Genomic DNA, 17,661 nt, shown 5'->3' on the forward strand with positions numbered 1-17,661 from the left:
TAGATATTTTTGCACCCTCAAATTCTAGATTCTCGGCCAAATATTGTTCTTTCCTAACCAAACATCAATGGCAAGCTTATTTATTCAGCTTTAAGATGTTGTGTAAATCAAAATTTTAAAAAAAATTGACCCCTATGATTGGTTTTGTGTTCCAGGGTCACATTTTTCTTTGAAAGTGTCGCAAAACGTACAAGAACCAATGTAACGTCATTTTGCAGAAATGCCGCCACAGGCACGTTTTCCCAAAGAGCCTGGGTTGGATTTATTTGGGTTTGTTGCAATTGTTAAAACATGTAACAGGTCAATAACCAATTATTCCGCTTTATTTAAAACCACAAAACTGCTATTTATTTCTGTTTGATGCCCACATATGTTTGTTTTCATTGTCAGTCACTGTTTAAAGACATCAAACCCCAGTATAATGACATCCACTTATAAGTGCCACATGTTATAAATCCTCTTGCCTAAGCGGTGCCCATCTCCCCCGCTAAGCATGACATTTAAAGCATGATTGTACTCCAGAATTAATGAATATTTGATGAGATATCTTTCTGAAATTGTAGACTAAGGCAGTGGTATGCCATGCTCTCAAAACCCCATTGTTGCAAATGCGTTTATAATGAAACAGATCTGTGTCTCAGACTAAATGTAAATCACTGGGGCAGTAAGTATGATGACAGCCTCCATATACAGGCTGAATAAATACTAGTTTTTTATAGTGATTGTGGATATTTACGCATCAAGCCATACATAAGCCATTAAATCTCTTGTGCATCAATGGATTTACGTCTAAATCTCTGTTATTGCTGGCACAGCGCGGCAACGGTTTTGGCAGGTTTAGTGGTGGAAGTTAAGTGCTTTTTTCCCCTCGCTTCTCTCTTCTTAGACCTGAGTTCACTTGTACCTTTCACTCTCGCGGCTTTCCACACACCAGTATCTCTGCAGCTGGAAACATATCCGATGTGACATCTCCTCCTGTTGCTCATGCATTTTTTATGGGCCCTCCTCTCCCACCCAGTCCTCTTGGAGGAAGCCCTGCGCTCTGTAGCGTGCCACAGTCTATAGCACATTTCACCGTCATGCTTAAGCTGCTTCACTTGTAAATACTCATACGCTGATGTATGTGATGTCTGGGAGGGCTGTGTGCGAACACCTGCTGAATCATCATAGGTTTGTGCTTGCTTGCTTTATGCATATCGGCCCATGTTATGATGCATGATATCGATAGGTGCATCGATTTCACCGCCGCACAAGATTCACTGAGCAGAAGTGCGTCCTCTTCTGAGAAACCGAGAACGGCTCGGGAGCCCCGACCCTGAAATAATGCCCGGTCGCTCGGACGTCAGCAGAATCGAGTGCTAAGAGAAGTTTCGCCACTTTGAGCACCACCTTGTCATCCTGAAAGTATATAGAGGTGCCTTCCTTGCAGTTGTTAATAGGACATTATTACATCTCTGTCCCCACATTGGTCCTTCCCGCTGTGAAGGGGATAGTGCCGACCGAAGTGCTTTTCATTCGTCATTCTAACAGTTCACCATTGATCATTTCTCAAGCCAAGACCTGTGCCAGAGTATTGATCTGGAAAACAGGAAAAAAGGTCTTATGAAATGAGCTCCGTTCCGGGTCTATGATTTTGGTTTTATGCAGAGAAAGTGTCAGAAAGTAACTTTTTGATTAATAGACAATATTTCCCACTCCAGACTTTACTTTTTTTTAAGGTATTAAGGTGGCATGTTTTTTTTTTTTTTTTTTTAAATAGCCAAATAAAAATGTACTGCCATCCCTATACCATATTAATACGTAAAACAATTAAAACAACACTACAATTCAAAAAACAAAATGGTAATATTTTAAAATATAATTGCAGTTTAAAATAACCTTTTAATATATGTGAATATATTAAAAAAAAATCCTGTGACGTCAAAGCTGAATTTTCAACAGCCATTACTCTATTCTTCAGTGTCTCATGATCCTTCAAAAATAATTGTAACATGCTTATTTATTTATTTATTTATTATTATTATGTTGCTTCTTAATATTTTTTGTGGAAACCATGAATTTTTCTTTAATATAATATTCTTTATTAAATAGAAAATCGAAAATAGAGAATTGATTTTTTTAAAAAATAGATATCTTTTTTATGCTTATTTGTTTCTCAAGAAATTATTATTATTATGCCTTGTAATATTTTTGTGAAAACCATACATTTCTGTAATATAATATTCTTTATTAAGTAGAAAATTGTAATATTGAAAAACAAAACTATAGTATTGTAAAATATTATTGCATTTTAAAATAACTTTTTTATGTGAATATATTTTCAATTTGTTTTGCCCGTGATGTCAAAGCTACATTTTCAACAGCCATTACTCTAGTCTTTAGGGTCACATGACCCTTTAGAAATCATTCTAATATTGTGATTTGTTTCTTAGGAAATGTAATAATAATTATATATATATAATTATATAATTATAATTATATAATTTTCTTTATTAAAAAAATGAAAAAAATACAGCATTTATTTGAAATGGATATCTTTTGTAATATTACAAACAATTTTAATTTCATTTTTGATGAAATGCATGCATCCTTGCTGCATAAAAGTATTAGTGTCATTCATTTATTCATTCATTCATTTAAAAAAAAAAAAGTAAAATAAAATAAAAAAATCGTACCCCAAACTGTTTGAACGGTAGTAAATATATCTAATTGTATTTAATAAGTAGATAAAATGAACTAGTATTTTACAGTATAATGCGCATAACCAGAAATGCATATTAGGAACTATGTGAGATTGTGTAAATAAATAATAATAATAATAATAATAATTTAAAAAAAGAACAGGAATGTTTTTTGGCCAATATTCAAAATTTTTTTTGGATGCTAAGTTTTTTTCTTTATGTTTCTGACCTTGTTTATGAATATCAGGAGCACAGTGCCAAGCCTGAAAGTGTTACTGCATGATAAACATGCACATAGTTCACCGTGTTAAAAGTTCCTATTCCTCCTCCTGTTGTATACGCATCATTTCTGCCTGCTTAACATCATTGCACCTTTCCGAAGCCCTTCCCGTGTAGCCTGCGCCTCTTGCCAGTTCTGCAGTGGAGCATGCAGCGATATTCTGCTAGGTTAAGTGCGGCACAATCTAATTACTCTAATGTCGGTTGCGGTCTTAAATCACACTTATTGGGTAAGTGCGCCCGTTTGTCTGTCCTTCAGAAGGGAAGCCGCTCCGCTCTGCTCTCGGACTAATTATTCCAACTGGATATGAGCAATTGCACTTATTGGCTAGGGCATGGCACCGGCTGCCTGCGCTCCCATTCGTTGCCAGTGAAGTCTGCGTGCGATTGGGTCGCGGGAAGGAGTGGGAGGGGCGTTCTCTCTTTCCTCCCTGTGCTGGAGCGTGTGTGGATGTGAGCACTCTTTTCTCTCCTGTTATTTGAGTGGCTGCAGGTACTGGTGTCTGCCTCTATGCCTCTGTGCCAGAGGGATAAAGAGAAAAAGACAGAGGACTAGTGCTTCATATCCCCCCTCTGGCCTCCCCGTCTCCCTGCTCCCTGTCACTCCATCCTTCCTTCCTCCCTCCCGGACCACCCGTCAGCGGCTGGATCAACCCGCCCGGACCCTCCTCCCACAACCCCTTTGACTATCCTCACTTCACCGTCCCGTCTTGTGAACTGAGTGCAGGTAAGCCAGCACCTAACTGTGACTTTGTTGTGCTTTTTCTTCCCGCTTCTCTACACTCTTTCCTCTTCGCATGTCATTTTGTCTCTTTTTCTCACACACGCGCTTTCTCACGCACCCTCCCTCACTCTCTTTAGCTTTCAAGTTTTCCCCTCTGGCAGTTCCTCTCAGAGGGAAGCGTGCAAAGAGAGATGAGGGATTAGAATCTGTGAGGTCACTGTTTTCGAGCCCAAACTCAGTTCACACAGAGTGCTTACCACTTCCTCTATCTAAGACTTTATCTGTGTACGGTGTAATGCCCACCGGCTACCGATACGCTAGAAAACCGATGCTCCGCACCACGAACCGAGTGTGTACTTTAGCTTCACACGCTTTCTCTGTGTTGTCCTTGACCCCTGCAGCAGTTTATTTTCTGTGTGTCAGAAGTGTTTAATGCTGAGGTGTTTTAAGGAAACTTACAGATGGTTTTGCGGTTCTAGGATTACCAATGTCATGATGTAACTACTGGAAAGACTTATTCAAACAAGGTATTAACGGTTAATTCAAACATTTAATAACCTGCTTAACACACAATGCAAGTGCTTGTATTTTTGAAAATTTCTAAAGTTTTTACAGCAAGGCCACACACTTATAAATGCTTAATTGTTTTAAGTTTTAAATGACTCTGTTGAAAATATTTAAAAACGTAAAATGTTGGCCCATTTGTGACCCTGAACTAGAAATGTGTATATATAATGATCTTGAGATTTATACATCATCTGAAAGCTTAATAAATAAGCTTTCCATTGATGTATGGTTTGTTAGGATAGGGCAATTGGCCGAGATACAACTATTTAAAAATTTTTGAATCTGAGGGTGCAAAAAAATCTAAATACTGAGAAAATCACCTTTAAAGTTCTTAGTAATGCATAATACTAATCGAAAATTAAGTTTTGATATATTTATGTATTATGATATATATATTATGATATATTTACAAAATATCTTCATGGAACATGATCTTTACTTAATATCCTAATGATTTTTGGCATAAAAGAAAAATTGAGAATTTTGACCCATGCAGTTTATTTTTGGATATTGCTACAAATACACCTGTGCTACTTAAGATTGGTTTTGTGGTCCAGGGTCACATTTGTAGTCTGATTTTTCTGATAAAGTGTAAACATTGCACTTTTAGCTTTGCTCAGCCCAACATTAGTTCAGTTTTTGGCAGCGTTATTTGTTTTTCCAACCTATAGTTTGAGGAAGCATTTTTATACATTCAGTGTTTGTTGGCATTAATGGGACAGAAATTACTGTGTGTTCAATTTCTTCTGGGAAGTTTGTATTTATGAGTTGGGAAGTCATAATTACAAGGTCAGGTAATGACTTTGTTCAGAACAAGATGGCGATGTACCTTTTCCACAAAAAATACAACAAGGTTTTTCCTAACTCTACTTCTATAAAATGAAGAATGCATATCAGGTGTTTTTTTTTTAACTTCATTCAATATACAGTCAAACCAAAATTTATTCAGACAGATGTCTGAACAGATTCATCTTGATAATCACACATGAATTACAGTCAATCCAAAGTTTATTCAGACACCTTCAAAATTTCTCACATTATCACAGTGTATTCACTATAGTTTAGAAAATAGTAATAAAATATGATAAGAACTCAAGGAGTTAAACTGTGTCAGAACAAATTAATGTTAGATAACTTTGATAGAAAGTTATGTAACAAAACATGGTCAGGTCAAAGTGTCAAATCAAATTTTTGGTCCCCAATTTAGTTTTTTAAATCAGTTTTACTGGTAGTCCACTGTATGAAGAATTTTTGGGTATCATATGCTACCGTTTACTTTATTGTGCTATCCTCACATAAATTAACTATAGTGTCCTGCACCCACTAGTAAAAAAATATCTATAAAAATCATATATGGTATCTAAATAATTTTTGGTTTGACTGTATGAAGGTGTTGTGAAAGGAATTGTTAAATATTTGTATTTCATAAAAATATTTGCAAAACTGTGGTATTTTCTACATGTAGCTTAGGTAGTTTTATTGTAAATAATAAAAAAAAAATGTATACATTTAGTAAATATATACATTGATACAAAAATAACATTTTAACAAATTTACCATAAACTACGGTTGTTGCATCCATTGTCCACCATGTTTTCTCATTGTCACACCCCCAACTCAAAAACTCACCATTTTCCACTCCTAATTACAACTTTGTTGTGCTGTTCACATGCCTTCATTTCCTTAATTTAATCTATCCGACATGACTTGAACGTGCCATTGCACATTTTACATTTAACACATATATTTGCACAAATTTGGCAGTAATAAACGTAGTATCCAAAAAGGGAGTTATTAAAAAGATTCCCCCAAATATGAATATTCTGTCATCAAGTAAATGACAGATTGTAAATTTTTTTGGTGATTATATCTCTTTAAATCACATTTTTAATCCCATCAGAACAGCGAGAATACAAACAGTTGTTGATGTTTACAAAATTCTCTTACAAGAAACTATTACTCAATTTGTTGACCTGAAGGAGAGAACTGACCATAGAAGTTTGGACTTGCATTCCAGAATGCATTGACGCGTGAAATCGAGTAGCTAGAAGCATTAGCGTTAATATACTTGCATAGAGTATATTTCAGGTCTAAATCTACAGACCACAGCAGACAAAAAAAACTGCTTAGGTTTTCATCCAGTTCAGTGCTTTAATGTGAATGGGTGCTGCGTGAGATTGGTGCAAACATCAATACTGGCCCACAGTTTGACAGATCTTGAACTTGTCTCCAGCGCTTTAGCGGTTGGCCAATAGTTAAGACGTTTCCAGTCAATCTAATTAACAGCATTACATTCCCAATGCTTGCTCTTTTTACATCTGTGTATATTCTCTTTATTAAGCAGTTTTAAAATGTAGAGCAGAATTTTCTAGGGTTATTGAAAGCGACGGTTAGGTGAGTGAATTCAGAGAAGAACAGGTGTCTTAATTAACACCATTATTCCTTTGCTGCCTTGTTGGCCTGTTTCCAACTGCGGAAAAAGGAGGAGTGATTGTTCAAACAATAAACGGATCCTCAACTAAAACAGACGGAATAGCAGAAATGAAAAACGCTGCCTTACTAGTTATATAGCATCTCTCATCAGTCCTTGTAAAGTGTATTTCATCAAAAGTCCTCAGATGCAGTGTTTCTTATGCTAATCAAAGCATTCATTCAACCTCCCTTTTTTTTATTAGAAAACTCATAACCTTTTGCATTTTAGAAGGACGTTCAATGACTTTGCGCAGTGACTTTTAACTGCCCTTCATGTTTACTCTAAAACAGCTCAGCGGTTTCATATTGCTGATTTTATATTGTTTCTAAACCATTGCACAAATAGCGGCACCTCCTGAGAAGTAAGACGTGCCTTAATGCTTGACTTATAAAGAGCTGTGACTTTTAGATCTAGTAGGTCCTTGGATGTCGAAGTTGTTTCACTGACAGCTTGAGCGTTTTGAAATGTTCCTGTCAGGCAATCCGGATTTGCATTTTAGCATGGTGCCTTTTTTAGCTGTTCGCTTGTGGACTTATATTGGAAAGCTGCGCTTATCACGTAGTATGATTACAAATATGGGCAGATTCTTAAGCTAGAGTAAATTGGAAATGTCATCGATGAGGACTTATATCTCCTAAACCACTTGAGATTAGTTTCAGTTGCATATTTACCTCACTATATATTTTCATCAGCGTGAAACAGATGCATGAAGTTTTAGGAAAAGCTATTACTTGCCAGACAAGTTCAATTATATTCTCTCTAACAAGACTTTTTTTTTCCGCTGACGCCCATGATCTCGAAGCAGCTGGTCTTTTTGTGCTTTGCCTGTTTTTTTTTTCTCCGGATCTCATGCTGTCCTGGCTTCCGAGTTGCTGGTTCGGCAGAGTTGCAGTATCAAAAGGCCTCTGCCATTCCCTGGGCTTCCTCTCCATTCCCTACGTGCCAGGAAACTATGGGAGCCTGGATGTCAGTTCGGACTGAGATCCAAACATGAATGTACATGTAAATCATTTCATTTCAAAGTTACTTCAGTGCTTTCTGCAAGTAGGATGTGGAAAGAAGCCAGCTCGTCTTCAGCCAGAAGATGAGCCGCTTTTATTTACTGTATTAAATTTCGCTATAACTGATGCTCTGTGCTGACAGAGTGTTTGTGTGTTTTTTTTTTCCCCCTCCCTTCCTCCATTCGGTCTGATTGGTACGCAGGTCTCCTCCGCATGGCCGTATAGTAAGTTAAAAACGTCATGGCTGTGTCATAACTCATAAGCGAATGCAAAGTGTTGCCGAGGGCTGAAATTGAATGCTGCACCTTTTCAAAGTTAAGGCCCGGAAAGAATTATGGCCTGTGAAATCCTGGGCCCTTTGTCTCTCCGCAAAGCCACTCTGCAGTGTAATTTAACCCGCCGATGGGCCGTGAGATCAATCAGGACCCAGGAAGCTGAGGGGGGTTGGGGAAGGAGTGAGTCGAACCGGCCCTGGACCCCCCGCTGCCGGCATTCTTAATGCTTGACTGGGTGGCGCGGCTATTTTTATTGTTTCCGGTGATGTAGTGGAGATGTTCTGGGAAAGGTTAGGGAAACATTGCAGGCTTGTCAGAATTTGTAGATACGTGGGTCGTGTAAGCTTCTGATGCGGCTGGCTGTTTGATTAAGTCAGGTCATCCTGTTGTTAATCTGTCAGTGATCCAATTTAATCAGTCATGGAGTCCAAGCTATATACTGAATGCACATAGTTACCGTGTGCTGCTCTCTGTGTTGCTGTATCGCAGAGACTTGGACTCGAGTTGTCCTTGAGTCGTAAAATAATTGGCTTGAGATTCCACTTAGATGGAGAGAATCAACTTGAGACTTGAATTTGATTCCAAATACAAAATCCAGAGCTCAACAACATGGATTTTTTTTTGTTGACCTACCTTCTTAGATATTTTCAGGAATCTTTGTTGTTTTTAAATGTTACATTTATTTTTAATGTTTCCAGTGATGTAGTGGAGATGTTTTGGAAAAGCTTAGGTAAACATTGTTTTTCCAAATTCACAGATCTGTGGGTCTACTGACTTTTTAGCAAAAAAAAAAAAATATTGTTAATAAAAATAATATTAAAAATATTTTAATAATCATTCTTCAAGTAGTAGGACTTAATTGTATTAAATATTATAAATGTCATTATTTTTAGTTACGTTTAATTTAATACAATCTTATAATATTTGACTTTTTTTATTTTATTATTACAACTGTTGTTGTTATTAAAAAATTATAAGAACAAATGGAAAAAAAATATTAGTGTTATTATTATAGCAGGCCACCCTAACATTTATTGATTGTTCTACAACAAGGTTTATAAACAGGGGTGCACATACGTTTTTTTTAGCCTGGTTCTCATAAGAGCACCTGGAGATTTGGTTTGGTCCTCACACTGCACATACACCGTAAAAAACAATTTGTTGTCAACTTAAAATAATTTGTTGAGTTTAGTCAACTCAAAAAAGTTTAGCCAACTTGCAATGTTAAGTTGTACTACGTGACAACTTATATATTTGGGTTGATTCAAATTTTAAGGCAGCTGGGTAACTTACCCAGCTTTTAAGTTTAACAAACCAAATTTTTAGTTTAGTCAACTCAAATATCTGTTATATAAGTTTTCACTTAGTACAACTTAACATTGCAAGTTGACTAAATTTTTTTTAAGTTGACTGAACTTAAAATTAAGGCAGCAGGGTAACAAATTATTTTAAGTTGATTTAACAAATAGTGTTTTTTGTTGTTTTTTACAGTGTAGTGTGCCCCTCCCCCAATTTTTTTAAATAGTGATTCATAATAATATCATTGCACATTATTTACTTTTTAAAAAATAATAGTAATTTAGGTTTTTTTTTTATAAAAAATAAAATGCATAAAAATAAATGTGTGATTAATACTATTATATTTTAAAATAAAAAGGGAGTATTAAATAAGAATACAATTATTTCACAATAAACGTAAAAATAAAATGCTAATATTTCCCTTTTTTAAATATGAATTTTCATAATTTTTTAAAACTTAAATCAGCAAGCTTTAATTTTGGTGGGTTGCCTGCAAGTAAGTATATGCTTTGACGGGTTTAGCGCTGCCAATTGAAGAGTGTCAGTAAATTAAATGTCATAAAATTGTATGCGTTGTCAGGGTTGCCAGGCTTTCACAACAAAACCCGCCCAATTACTTAAAACTAGCCAAAAAGGGGGGTTTCAAGGAAGGTCCCCTGATAAAAATCTGGTTCTGGGGATAAAATACACGTTTTTTTGACAGGGTTCCCCTGGTAAAATTAGCATTCCAGGGACTAAATATCACGTTATTTTGATCACCTGAACCCGCAGACATGAAAAACAACACTCGGCAACAGACTAAACCCCCTAAAACCACAGACTTGGCAACACTGTGCATTGTGCCTTAAAAACTGCTGATTTATGGTTTCAGTTTGAATAGAAATCTTATACAGTATTATAGTTTGTTTGTCGATCTAAAATGGTAAGGTGCATTAACATTTACACAACGCATTTTTTATTTATTACACTTATGTGCACCCCTGTTTATAAAACTAACCTGTAGTTCAGAGAAGCCTCTTCTTGAAGAAGACCTCAATCTTAGACTTGAGGCTTGATTTGGACTTGAACAACATAATAAAAATCTAATATTTTTCCACTAGCTTTATTAAAATAACCTGCACTGACTGTATAGAAAACTGTTACCACTGGGATTTAAGACTTGATTTGGACTCCAAATAAGAGTAAAATTGCTTGCCCTTCAGCTTCAGAAAAACAACCTGTAGTAGAAAACTGTTCAGAAAAGACATTCGAGACTCGACTTGCACTTCACCTCAACGACTTGAAACTCGACTTGGACTTTGCGTCTGAGACTTGAGAAGATGTCTGCCGTATGGTGCCCGTGCATTGCAAGGAATATAATATGTCAGGATAAGTCTTAAAGAGACTTTGAAGCCTGTCTTATAGCGCTGTCTTGGCAGCGTGGCTGGATCTCAGCGTTTTTGTTTGATTAAAAGCGCACAGGAGTTTGTAGCACACGGTAGGTGCAAGAGAAGGGCTGACAGCTTAACCACTGATTATTCAAGCCTCTTAGGCTAAGCCATGGCACTCCAGTGATGAACGCCTTCTCCACTTCACATTCCCGCTCCCTCGCCTTTTTTTTTTTACATTGCTTTCTTACTCCCTCCCTCTCTCTCTCTCTCTCTCTCTCTCTCTCTCTCTCTCTCTCTTCCTCTCTTCCTTTCTCATTGAGCAGTGGGATCAGTAGCAGAGTGATTCATGCAGTGCCGAGGCTTTATTTAGACATAATCCGCCGAGTGTCACTATGGCACGAGGCTTTGGTCAGGTTCTCCTACCATGCTCCTGCTTGCCTTCATACCCAACCCCCAACGAGATGGGAGTGTGTCAGCGGGTCACATGGCGTGACGCGAGGAGACACCCAACCATGAATGATGCAGCATTTTCTCAGCGGCCTCGCCCCTCTTATCGGACGGAGAGCGATCGGCAGCGTTGTGAGGAGGAGAGAGAGGAAGACCGCTTCCGTGCAAATGCGTTCTAATAAAATCTAGAGCCTCTGGAGCTTTTAGTAAAAGCTCTGCCTCATGTTCGGTGTCTGTTGATGCCCCCCCACCTGCTCCCTGGCAAGGCCTTCGTTCCAGAGTGTTGTGACCGCGGAGATGGGCAGATTGAACCCAGCGGGGCGGGGTGCGAGGGGAAAGGTGCGACCTGCTGCTTGAAAAGTCTTTTTTAGCCACCGTAATGGACTCCCGAATGACATTTACCTTCTTAAACCTGTAAACATCGGCCTTGTTTTGACTGTGGCTTCACCTTGGGCCTTTTTTTTGTTGTCGTCTGTTCAGGATAGCTCTTGGCTTGCCCCTCTCGATAACAAATATGCTTGCCTGACACACTTTCCTGAGCCGATGCCGTTCGCTCTTCCAAAGCATCTGCGCAGCTAAGTCAGCAGTAACAGTGCTGTGTTCTGGGGATGCACAGACTGAGGAAAGAGGCACGAGTTTTCTCTCAGCTCTGTGTGGTGTACTGTATGTAAATCTGGAAATCTGAATTTTGTGTCCTTATATTTGCCCTCAGGAGGATCTGGGTGTTGTATGAAATATTCACAGTATAATTAAGATGATTCGGCTGGAAATATCGTGTGAATTTCACTATAATTCTGGTGTTTTTTTTGTCTAAAGACTGCATCATTAGAGTAGTTTTGCAGTCTTTGTCTGTGATGTTTCAGTAGAGTGTATAATTTGGTCAGTTGATTCAAAGATTTAAATTGGTGCTACTGCTTTTTCATTATTAAAATGTAGAAAATTAGGTTTTAAATATGTGCTATATATAAGGGGGTTGGAAATATGTTTTTTTTTTTTTTTCCTTTAGGAGATTTTTAGGAGTTATGTTCATGGAAAAAATAAATAAAAATACAAAAGTGCGTTAAGAATATACATAAATACATTAAAATATTAATATTGTCTAATATTATTACAATTTAAAATAAATGTTTTATTTTAATATATTTTACAATGGTAAAAGTTGACTTTTCAGCAGCTGTTAATCTAGTGTTCAGTGTCACATGATTCTTCCGAAATCCTTCTAATATGCTGATTTGCGGTTGCAGAATTTTTTTTTGGAAACTCTGATACTTTTTTTTTTCAGGATTATTTGATTAATAGAAAGTTCAAAGTACCAGCATTTATTTAAAATGTGGAACTTTTGTAACAAATTAAATTTTTTACTGTTATTTTCCATCAGTTTAATGCATTAATGCCTAATAGAGGTGTTAATTTCTTTAAAAAAAGCCCCTAAAAATCCTTCCCCCAAACTTTTGAATGGTAGTGTAAATAAATAAATGTTTTTTAGGAGTTATTTATTTTCACAAATACAAAAATATATATATATATATATATATATATAAATACACTAAAATTGTCAGTATTGTTTAATATTATTACAATTTTAAATAAATGTTTTCTATTTTAATGTATTTTACAATTAAATTTTTTCCTCTGATGTCAAAGTGGACTTTTCAGCAACCATGAATCCAGTCTCATTGTTGCATGATTTTTCAGAAGTCATTCTAATATGCTGATTTGGTGCTGTGAAAATGTTTGTGGAAATTTTTCTAGGATAAAAAAGAATCTTACAATTAGAATCTTTTGTAACAATTTAAATATCTTTTAACAGTCATTTTTGATCAATTTAATGCATTGTTGCCTAATAGAGGTATTAATTTCTTTTTAAAAAATCTGGAAAAATTCCCCAAAAATCCTACCCCTAACTTTTGAATGGTAGTGTAAATACATAAATGTGTTTTTAAGGATTCTTTTATTTTCACAAATAGAAAAGTATTGCAAAATATATATATTAAAAATATACATAAATACAGAAAAACGTAAATATTGTGTAATATTGTTACAATTTCAAATAAATACATTTTAAAGTTTTTTGTTTTAATATATTTTACAATGGATTTTATTCCTGTTATGCCAAAAAATCTATATTAAAAATACAGCAGATACCGTAAAAATGTTAATATTGTGTAATATATTTATTTTAAATTGTAATAATTTTCTATTTTAATATAGTTTGCAGTGGAATTTATCCCTGTGATGTCAAAGTTAACTCTTCAGCAGCAATTAATCCACTCTTTATTGTCACATGATCCTTCAAAAACAATTTCTAATATGCTGATTTGGTGTTAAAGAATTTTTTTAAATGGTAGTGTAATGGTTAATCAAAATATTGTGAGTTAGCAAGTATTACAAGGATTCCTATTAGGCATTTCTCTTGTTTTGTGAATAAAGGCTTAGTCAATATACCCTCACATACAGCTTTGTCATTGTTAAGATCAGTGTTGAGCAAATATTGATTCTTTATGCTATGCTCCACATAACCATAGAAGACAATAATGATCTGAAATAAAAAGACTTAAACAAGAGTAGTCAGTAAAGTGCCATATAATACTGTTGACACATTAAACCCATATATAATCTGCAATGTATGCGTTTTCTGTGTGATGACTGCTGGAAACATTTACTCGAACCACATGAGCAGGATTTCATCCATAATACAAGATATTAACTTAAGTGTGGCCGAGGCATACGTCATTTAAGTGTAATGTAATTAACGGGATCTATTTGATTTCTGACATTTTTTTTTAACAGCACATCACAAGTTGAGGCTCAATCTGCTTCCTGCAGGAAAATCTGAGCCGCAGATTAGTTAGCGCTGTGATTTCTCCCACGGGGTTGAGGGATTTGATCTATCGGCTAATTCCCTTCAATCTTAACTCGATGACTGTCTGTGACATCACAACGCTATCCCTCACTTCAATAAAACCTCAGCGGCGAAGGTAAAGCACATGATATTGCTATCTGTTCTTCTCTGGAGGGGGCAGGTACCGAGCTGCGGAGATATTCAAATGTGCAGCGTGCCTTTGAATTTCTGCTGGAGCCTTTTTGCCGGATTAAGACTTAAAAGACTTTAAAGGAGAACCCCTCCAATCATAAAGGTGTGAAAGTGTCAAGCGTTTTGCCAAACATTTCTGCACGTCTCTCGTCCTGTCTATTTTAAAAGCTAATTTGCAGTCTTTCACATTTTCTGTGTTAAATGAACACATTTGAATAGTTTTGAGAAGATCATAAAGTATGTGCAGTCTTTACATATCTATCAAGTTTTTTTTTTTTTTTTTTAAGAAGTCTCTTTTGCTCACCAAGGCTGTATTTATGTCATCAAAACACAGTAAAAAATGTAAAATAAATACAGTAAAACATAAATATTGTGAAATATTATTGCAATTTTAAATAACGTTTTTCTATTTTAATGCATTCATAATACATTTTTATAGATTATTTGATGAATATAAAGTGCAAAAGATTCACATTTATTTTAAAACATTTTTTTCTTTTTTTTGGGACAGTGTAAAAGTCTGCTTGGTCACTTTTGATAAATTTAATGGATCTTTGCTGAATAAAATTATTAATATCAATAAAAAAACCTTGGTGACCTCAGCCTATTGAATGATAGAATATGGATGTCTGAGTAAAAAAAATTGCTTACCCTTTACAATAAGGTTTATTAGTTAACTACATTATTTAAAATAAACTAAAAAAGAACAATACTTCTACAGCTTTTATTAACCTTAATGTTAATGTCAGCATTTACTAATGCATTATTAAAATTAGTGATGGAACAAAAAATCATGATAACATTCCCCACGGTTAGTGTTACCGTTTCATTTCCCTCAGCACCCTTTTAAAACCTCACAGTTTTTGTCTGGCCAAATAAATAAATAAATTAATTAATTAAAAAAAAAAAACATTAAATTTGCATGCCCTGCTGTAACTTTTGACTGGTTGATGAGAAACAAGCTTATGTGGATTCTACACATTTAAACAATTCAGGTAATTTTAGTCACTATAATCGTGATAAGAAATTTTCATACCATTACATTACCAGTACATTTCATACCAGTACATTAACATTAGTTAATAAAGATTCATTTATGTTAGTTAATACATTAACTAATGTTAAAAAAAATTACATCTTATTGTAAAGTGTTACCAATTTTTTTTGTATTTGATCTTATGTATTATCTTTGAACATTTATCCATCAGTTATTCACCCTTATGCTACAAACCTGTATGTTTTTTCTTTCTTGTGCACATAATGAAAAATTTAGCTGAATGTTTAACTCCCTTTTTTTCTATGCGACTGTGACTGGTGATTAGAGGCTGTCAAGCTCCAGAAATGAACCTGCATACACACGCACATATCAGTGGTTTTCGGTGGTGTTATGAAATGAGGAGGCAAAGTCCTTTAAAGTTTTTTTTTTTTTTTTTTTTTTTTCTAAATCAATTTTAAATTTATGTCCAAGTTGCATTTTCTTGGTTAAATAAACATTACTTCCGACATTACTTTTTTTTAATTTTTCCGATCATCAGTCATCAAAGCTTGGTAAATACTGGTCACAGACACAGAGAATTACTTAAAAATTAACCAAGCTAATTACTCACTAAAAACTCCCACTGATTTTTTCATTTTAAGTAGAGGTCGACCGATGCATCGGTTTTGCCGATTAATCGGCACAGATAGTTGATTGGCAGAATTATCGGTTATCGGCATAAAATCCATGCCGATAGTTTTTTCCGGGTTGGGTCTGCAATGAATTTGTTGACTAGATGCTGCGTTAGTGGAGAAAGGACAGCAGTATACTTTTGCCCGTTTGTTGATCTAATAAAGTCTTGTAGACTGCCGCTTGAATTGAACGTGATGCGTCCAGTGTGTGTGACACCGGATAGCTGTGAGTTCTTATAGACGCAACACTGCACTTTTGCCTGTTGTGTGACTAACATATTTTTATATTTTGATTAGATAACCACAAAGGTTCTAGAATAGAATCAGTTAAATTGTGAAAGTACACAATATCAATATGTATGCAATTTCAATACTGTGGCCTTACTTGTGTAGATAATTAAAGATGGCCATATTTAGCTTGATTATTGATGTAATAGTAACACTGTACAATATCACAATATTCTGTTTGTAACATTAAGATTGATAAAAGCTGTAGAATAGAAGTATTGTTCCTTGTTAGAGTGTGTTAATTTCAGCATGCATACATGTAAACTTTATTATAGCCTATTGATCCATATACATATATATGTATTGATGTAACCGGTGGGACAAGCTAGCATACGCTCGCTGCACGTCTCAAAAAATGATCAAAAATGTAAATATCTGGGATTAAGAAAAGAGCAGACACATGAATAAATTTGATGCAGAAGCACAGAGAAATACGCACAAAATGATATAGAATTGTCAGTTTTGACTAGTATTCACATAAACACACTCGGTTACGCCTTAAGTGAACATAAACAGTTGGGAGAATGTAACGTGTATCAGTACATTGCACTTGTGCATTCGGTTTTAGGGACATCGGCCTAACTTCCCTTCAAATTGTCTGTGGCACTGATGTTAATCAAGCAACAAAATAAAGACAGAAAATCATGCACTGCTCTTGACTGAATCACTTCAGTAGCCCTAATAAAGATTAATCTAAATTTATTTAGATAAATAAATATGTGCTTGACAATGTGGTAAACAAGTTGTTATAAAAGAATGCATATTTAGCCTATATAACCATTGGCATTTCATTAAAGGAAGACTGTGTTCTTGTTTCTTTATGAGAAGTGGTTTCATTTATTTCAATATAAAGGCATGTTTTGTGTCATAGCAGTTAAATCTGTTTCTGTCATGGTAAAACCTTAATATCAACCCTATATAATGAGAAATGCTTAATGCTATAACTAAAACCAGTAGATTTTAGCAGACTAAATCTATTGTAGATTTAGTCGACTAAAATCTTATGATATTTAGTTGACTAAAACTACAACAATTCAGATTACTAAAATATGACTAAAACTAAATGACTGTTACGGAGTGAGTGAGACGAGAGGCGAGCGGATCCATGTGCGAGCTTTTATTAAAGGAACGAGACAGATACATGGTTGAACAGGCAGGGTCAAACAACAATGGCAGGCGGGTATAATGAAGGCGATACACAATAGAAGTCCGTGAAACAGGCGAGGGTCGATCCGAGGCGAACGTAATCCGTAAGGGGCTGAGCGAGGAGAATAAACCAACAACACAAGCGAGAGTCCAATAGGCAGGCAGCGAACAGTCGAAACGGGGAAGCCAGGCGAGGAAACTAAACACGGGAAAACACAGGAAAACACGGGAACAAGGAAACTAGGAAACGCTAATAGAAATAATAACAACAACAATACTCCGTGGCTTGCATGGGGAAAGACCGGGGCTTTTATAGCGCGCCTGATTGGCCACAAGAGTCGACGCAATCAGCGCGATGGGTGATGGGAGTAGTAGTCCGGGGTGCAATGCAACAGTCTGTGTGTAGTGA

The 17,661-nt window shown here is 35.7% G+C and overlaps 1 protein-coding gene across 9 annotated transcripts in view; it reads left to right on the plus strand.

Moving 5' to 3' along the window:
* The window catches only part of pcbp3 (poly(rC) binding protein 3), a 94,235-nt gene that overhangs the window by 3,000 nt on the left and 73,574 nt on the right, over positions 1-17,661 (plus strand). For 5 of the 9 annotated variants that reach the window (XM_051118321.1, XM_051118323.1, XM_051118324.1 and 2 more), the window contains exon 1: positions 3,410-3,687. The gene's annotated coding sequence lies outside the window, so the exon portion shown is untranslated. Of the gene's footprint in view, positions 1-3,408; positions 3,688-17,661 lie in introns of those variants that run through there. The other 4 variants (XM_051118315.1, XM_051118320.1, XM_051118316.1 and 1 more) reach the window with 3 other exon arrangements.

This window comes from Labeo rohita, chromosome 9 (genome assembly GCF_022985175.1).
Source record: "Labeo rohita strain BAU-BD-2019 chromosome 9, IGBB_LRoh.1.0, whole genome shotgun sequence".
Classification (NCBI taxonomy): domain Eukaryota; kingdom Metazoa; phylum Chordata; class Actinopteri; order Cypriniformes; family Cyprinidae; genus Labeo; species Labeo rohita.